The sequence below is a fragment of the Acipenser ruthenus genome, chromosome 22, assembly GCF_902713425.1.
Source record: "Acipenser ruthenus chromosome 22, fAciRut3.2 maternal haplotype, whole genome shotgun sequence".
Taxonomy (NCBI): Eukaryota; Metazoa; Chordata; class Actinopteri; order Acipenseriformes; family Acipenseridae; genus Acipenser; species Acipenser ruthenus.
The window spans coordinates 19,169,367-19,177,093 of NC_081210.1; positions in this window are offsets into that span (position 1 = coordinate 19,169,367).

Sequence of the window (7,727 nt, forward strand, 5' to 3'; positions counted from 1 at the left end):
TGTGAAGTTGACAAGAAAGGGAAATGAAAATGAAGTCTGGTTTGGACTTCACCTTGGACTTCAGACACACAGGAGTCTGGATCACAGTGCTCTGTTCATACCCCAGGTTGTAGTGTTTGACAGCTGTTGTTGGTCCATTATGACTAAAGCTTTTGTTAGTCATTTTACTCTGGTCTTGCAGAGTTTTGATGTTCCACTTGATATTTTGATCAAACCTACTCTACAGGTCAGAGTTTGCTGACAAGTTATAAACCTCTAGCCACATACTGTATTTTGTATCAAAGAGTCCCATCAGCTAATCAAAATACCCAAGCATTGCTTATGATCAATTTGAACTATTGTAACATTAAGTAAAACTTTGACCATGCTACCCCTGCTGCTCACAATGCCCATTCTAACTGAGTGCAGGCAGGGTTATTAGTCTGAACTCAGTATCCTGTGTAGAAGGCTTTATCATACCATGTAGTTAACATACTATCTGCAAATATTTATGCATCTTTAAATATGATGCCCTCCTTTTGGACGGCAAGGAAGAGTAAACTCAAGAGCAGATTAACCACAGCAAAGGAGGAACAACATCTGTGTGGTTAGTGAGCAAGATGAAGAACATGGAAGTTCCCTACTGATTTGAGACAGACATCCTTTTTCCTAAATTTAGAATTCTTTAAATGTGTCCACTATTGTGAATAATTGCCCAGTAATTGCCGAGTATCTTCACAACTATGCACATTGTGTCCTTTCTCCAGTGCAAACTGCCACTTGAAACACCCATCTTTACTCAATTATGCACAGGCCCTGTAGTACTGATGCCTCAGCACCCAGTATGAGTATGGATTCCTGTACAGTATAATGCATCTTAGTGTGAGAACAATAATATCACTCATTCTGCTATGCATATTATTGTTTTGTTTTTCTATCTGCTGTCTTTAGCCAGATCTCTTTAGCAGGGTTAGGGGTGGTGTTGGGGTAAGGTATTTATTGATATGTCTTTCATTTATGTGAGCATTTTTCATTTATTTGAGCATTTTTTAATAAATAGTGTTTTTTGAATACATAAAAAAATAAAGGTTAAGAAGGTTTGTAGAAGATTTAAATTCTTCAATTTATTTTGTAGGCATTAAACTAATTTTGCATCATAATGTCAAATGAAACCTGCAGAATAATGTTACATTAAGATATTGAATTACATACCACTTTGCAGTTTTCCATATATTTTTCCAAAAACTGAAAAAAAATGTAAAAATGTGACATTTCAAAAATCTAGCATGAAATACTATACTTCTATTAAAGCTTCCGGAAGACTTTTCATTTTGTAGTTTCTTTGATTCCATGATGTTAAATAAAAGATGTCAATTATGTTCATATATATATATGTGTGTGTGTGCGCGTGCTTGTGTGTGTGTGTGCGTGTGTTCGTGTTTGCGTGTGTGTGTGCGTGTGTGTGTGCGTGTGTGTGCGCGTGTGTGTGTGTGTGTGTGTGCGTGTGTTTGTGTGTGTGTGTGTGTGTGCGTGTGTGTGCTTGTGTGTGTGCGCGTGCTTGTGTGTGTGTGTGTGCGTGTGTTCGTGTTTGTGTGTGTTCGTGTGTGCGTGTGTGCGCGTGTGCGCGTGTGTGTGCGCGTGTGTGTGGGTGTGCGTGTGTGTGCGTGTGGGTGCGTGTGTGTGTGTGTGTGTGTGTGTGTGTGTGTGTGTGTGTTTTAATTATGTCGTATAATTTAAATTCTAGGTGATACAGCACTTTTGGCCAGAGATGCATAGAGTTGAAGGAATGTACAATGGCACTTCTTTATCTTTGCAGCTCCATGAGCTCCGTAGACAACTTTAGCCTCTGCAGAGCTGGCTTTCTTCAGCTTGTGATTGACATGCAGAGCTGCACCCAGCGGCTTTAGCAATATATAACATCACACTGCCCATTGAAATGAATAGGGCAGTCCTTGCCACTGTATAATTATAGATGTTTCTCTTTCTTATAAGGCTTGACTATCTTGTTAATTGATTGCTGACTCCCTATTGAGCGGATGCATTTTGTATCAACCTGAGCAGTTTCTAGCTGTCACTCCTGGGTTGTGTTATCTAACAATGTCCACTGTGTGCCAGTATAGCCACAAGGTATGTTTTAGAATTCGGATTCCTCCAACAGTGTATTCACTAGCGAGAAGTATATTCTTAAATAGTCTGTCAGATGAAGGTTTTGAAAGTCAGGTAAGACTATGTGGAACATAACTTTGCTTATATGAGATTGTTCAGAATTTGGCTAACAGTTTTGAATAACAGAGGTTATCTATTTACTTGGAGGTCTCCTGAGCAAAAGGTGCAATGAATTGTCTTCTTTTTTTTGGGGGGGGGGTCCCTAATACATTTTATTCACAGTATCAAAATTACATAAAGGGAGTGAAAGTAAACACTGAAGTGGCATGTTGCTATATAAATGGAAGCCATAAGAAGTATTCTGTAGTGTATGACAAATGGTGTGTTTCTGAAGTTCAATTTTATCCAAATCTTGTTAGCCTGTGATAATACAGTTTAGGATAAATAAATATCACAAAGGGTCCCATTCTCAACACGGCCTGCCACTAAATGACCGGTTCTTTTTTACGTCCGACAGCGGAAGCAGCATATAACTGAACTGAATCCAGAACTTAAAAAAATTCCATAGAACTTAGCTATAGTGGAATGCATTTGTAGACAACACTGTGCTAATATAAAAAACATGACTCCATCTCAGATTGTATCTACTCGGAAGTCTGGTATCACTCAATGCACTCTGTACTGCAGTGATCGATTAAATACTATATTAAAACAGCAAATCAGTTCAAGCCATGATGGGCAAGACTGCAGACTCTAGGTTGAAGACACAGCAGACACAAAGAGCAGACTTGTTTCTATGCTGAACCGGTGATGTATATGCTGCCAAATGTGGACCTACACCTTAGTTAAAGGCAGATATTTACCTCTGTATTAATATTAATATTAACCAATAACCCTTTTTTTTATTTAAAATTATTTAATGTTGTACTGACAAGCAAAAATACATCTTCAGTCCATGTATTCTTGCCATTATTGGTAAAAAGGGTTGATGGTCTAGCTCATCCAGGGTGTCATTCTTCACAGGCTGTGCACTAGTAAGTGCAGGTAAGAGACAAACCGAACAGTTGTTCCCAGAAGAGGAACCGCAGTGCAGTTAAACCACACACAGCACATGTGTACTGTGAAATGCTTAAATATATCAGTGATTGCTTTTCTCCCTTTCTTTACACGATTGCGTCCTATTCTCTTCCAGGTTTTATTACAGCCGCCAGTTTAATCAGTATCTTAGAAAGACAGGGAAGGAGATCAAGGAAGAGATGGCAATCTTCCTCAAACAATCTTACCCCAGGGTTTCCAAGGCAACAGAGTTTATGGAACCCAGGAGTGTGAGTTGGGGGGATGTTGGTTTGCTATGGAACTGTAAAGCTGTGTTTCCTGTGGTTGAAGAATAGGAGAGGAAGTGGACTAGCTGTGATATCACAGTAACCGGTAGCGTAACTAACATCCCATGCAAACACCAGTGTTTGTATTTATATTGTATCAGATCCTTACTATGAAAATGGCATCTACTGTACTTGAATGGCATGTGTCCAGTGAATCCCAAGCTCAGTAGTACTTGCCATTATTATTATTATTATTATTATTATTATTATTATTATTATTATTATTATTATTATTATTATTAATATTATATCCAGGATGGAATGGCACCAAGAGGGTAACATTTTGATATTTTGACTAGTGATATCAGTGTTATTCACCTATACACACTGCTAATCCACTGCAATGCAACAGCACTATAGCAGTACTGATGTGTTTATATATCTAAACCCCTGTGCATTGTTTGTTACAATTCTCCTGTGATGACGTTGCTGTGTTCTGCTAGAAGGGGGGTTCAGGTTGATACAGCAGGATTGGAATGGTGTCTCTTTGATATTTCCAAATACTTCTTACTGTACACATTCTGCTGTGCTTTTAGAAGCAGTGAATAATGTGCTGCACAGCCTACTGAAGGTTAGATGCAATCACAGTATGGTCTGTGCTAATCGCCTGCATAGCACTACTTAATAAAACTTCCAGTCCAAAGAGGACACCACAAACACACCAGTGCATATGTCAAAAATATACTTCAACTTAACCATTGAACAGGGAAATAATGCATTTGCTATTTGTGTTTAATTAAATGTCCCTATAAGAGATCACATATCTACACATTTGAAGTTGAAGTATAAGGTTATCTGTGTCACGTGGAAATGAAAGGAGAGACCCGAGCTGTTTTACTTCATCCGACAGATACCTGACCAGTAGTGTTTATGAATATTAGGCTTGCCAAGTCTAAATCACTGAGCAAAACTTACTCCCACTCACAGCAACTGAATGGAGATAATAACAGTCTAAAGACCTTGAAAGCCATGGCTGTTGCATAGAAAACAATTCACAAGACATGAACTACGTATCCAGAGAAACGCTTAATGGCGTGATTCAATTGTTCCTGAAAACCAGAGCATCAGAATGTTATGTTCAAAAGTCTCAAAGCATGCAGTATTTTAAATGTGTAATAACTGCCAACTTCATAAGTTTATGTAAAGCATGCTGGAAAAATGGTCACATTACTATATGTGACATTATGACGACTGATTTCTATATTTGTACTTTAATCAATATTATGTATGCACTGTAACTCTATACTCTAAGTATAAAATTAATGCATGTGTATGTATATGAAGCCTTGCAATATCATTTTTATTGTAAACACTGGGGTAAATAGTGGGGTGAATTTGTCCTGTAGTTTACCCTTCTTACTAAACCAATGGGTGCTATAGCTTTAAAGAGGGAGTGTGTACAGATGAACAGAGTCAGGGAAAGGTCAGAGGTACAAAGCAGTATTCAGTATCACATGCACATTGTGTCAAGGTAAGACCAAGCAAAGGGGTAAAGACCAATAAAATGTAATCTTTATTACCCTGTCATAATCAAACTTTCCATAAACTATAAGTTTATGGCCCTGCTTTGGTTAATAATTGAACAGGCAGGTGACAGGGATCCTCAGATATTTCAGTGGTAGTTGTGAGTGGCAGGCTTTTTATTTATTTTTTTATTTGCTGCATGTCTTTCTCGTGGGAATAGATCTGTGCAACAGGTGAACAATATGCTTTTTTAATGTCTTTATGTTTCCTAAGACTGCTGGCTAACACTTCAAAATCGGCTTGAAATAAAATCCCTACGCATACATTTGAGTTATCACCCCTCTGTCACTATAGCAGCTTTTAAAAATAGCCAATAACAAAGCAAAGGATCACTGTGATGGAGACAAATGAAGGGCTAGGATTTTCAGTGCAGTGCTACAATGAAATCATTGCACACAGTTCTCATTTTGGGGGTTATGTTTTTTTTAAATCCTTTTTTAATCCTATACAGATAGCAGGGCCATAATTAAAATGTTATCTTAGGGTTAGTTCCTTTAAGAATACGGGTCTTCTTACTTAATTCCCTCGGATGTCTGATTCAGTTGTTGTCTTATCCCATTACTTGCACTTACTTTCTTAAAAACATGAATGCATTGGGGTCATCCTCTATCTCAATAAGATTGCTGTTACAATTCATCTTCCTATGATATTACTGTCAATTGCTAAGACTACAACTAAAACTGCCTCAAAGTCCTTTGTCATCATTAGATTGAATGAGCTACTGTTGGATCATAATACTTATTAATAAAACTGTTGTTAGTGGTCCCATAACAGATTATATAAAGATGTTATCTGAAAACAAGATCACTAACCTGTTGAAAAAAGCTCACTTATATAGACATGTTGTATTGTCTTATAACACTAATCAGCCCAGTATCAGAATTGCTTAGAGCCGATGGAGCCAACAGACTCACATGACTTTTTTGAATGAGAAATGAATCAATAATATACTTGTGCATTTGCTCTACCAATGAACTGAGGACAGGCGAGTCAATTGAGGAATGAGATCTGAGGTTGACTCTTTCACTTCACAACCGCAATCCTCCGTTTATTTCTTGTTTATACGATCAGTCTAGTTTGTTTCTAAGATCATTTAACTAATGTTCCCATTGTTGATGTGGGAATCCCATTGCTGTGTCTTTGTGACTTAAAGAATTAAGTCAAACCTTCTTTGGACACTTTTCAACAGAGGACTGCTAGACAGAGAGCAAATGTTAATTGACTATGACTGAATCAGTTCCGGGGCATTTTGCAAGGAACAGCAGAAGGAATTTAGCTGAAAAGCAGCCATAGTAAAGAGTTTCAGTCTAAATATTAGTAAGAATAAAATCCTCACAGCTATAGCAAACATCATTAAAAGTAAGGGGAACACATACAACTATTTACTCTTTAATCAACTGAATTAATTTGTCAGCACATTTCATAGCATGCTTGTAGATGCTTATTAATGTAAACACTGGTATGCATGCATGCAGCAGCAGGTTCATGTAAATATGCGTGCTATAGATTAAACGTTTGTGACCAGCTCCTTAGGCAGTGTTTTGTTTCCAGTAACATCCTGGAAACAGTGAGGCAGATACGGTCGTGACAGCGAGCATTGTTTCAACGTGCACTATCAAAAGGCAAAGTACGAAAGATAAAAACATACAAAAATCTACTACCATTCCCAGCACGTGTCATAATGTTATGAGACCTACAACTCGGGTCCATTGTACTAAAGGGATAAAGCCATTGCACTGATTAGTGAATTGAGTTCGTCTAGGAGCTGATTCTCAAATGGACATCATTTTAAACAAGAACAAATTGGGACAAACACATTTGCAACCTCTGTATGTAGCATGCTTTCAAACAATGCCCGAAGTCCGTATGGGAGGCAAAGTCCACTCTGTCCAGTGCTCAGATACATGATGACTGTGTTGAGCAACTCATGTTGATCTCCGATAAAGGCACCCCAAAGCACCTGTTTAGAAGTTGCACCACAGTGAAAATTATTTTAGGCACATTAGGAAGTGATTGGTGTCAGGTTGTGATAGCATGAATTATGCCCCATTTTATATATTTTACTGTTTATAGTCTTGTGCGCTGGTTCACCCTTCATGTGGCTCACTGAATCTACTTTGAGAACGGCATGCTATTTTAATTGATAGTGGAAACAAGGTATTACATTGTGATCTGGGTGTATATTTTAGTCTTTACTTATCAAACACTCACCTTAAACATAAAGGGTAAAACATCACCAGCATAGGAAGTCTGAGGTACAGTCATTTTTAACATATATTGTGAGCATTGTGTATAATTGGCACCTCTTCTATACTACCCCATCAAAAACACCATAGTATCAATAAATAGAACGCTATTACCTGATTATACTGCACTCCTCAAAAAGAATGCCCAATCTGTATATAACACACACAAATGCCAATATATGTAAAAAGGCGGTGGTTATATATTAAATTACGGTAGATGTTCAATATGTCAAAATAATATATTGGCAATACGTGCACAGTGATTGTAACATTGATAGCTTGATTTACTTCTTTACTGTCTGTCATGTAAACAGTCTGTGCACTCTACCCTCATAGAGCAGAGTTTGGGAAGGTAATATCTGATATTAGGTAATGACACCTCGGCCTGAAGTCTATTAAATTGACTCAACATCATTATAACCAATAAATTGCAGAGAATGAAGCTATAAAGAAGGTTCACAATAAAGTGGAAATACTGTGTATGATTCCC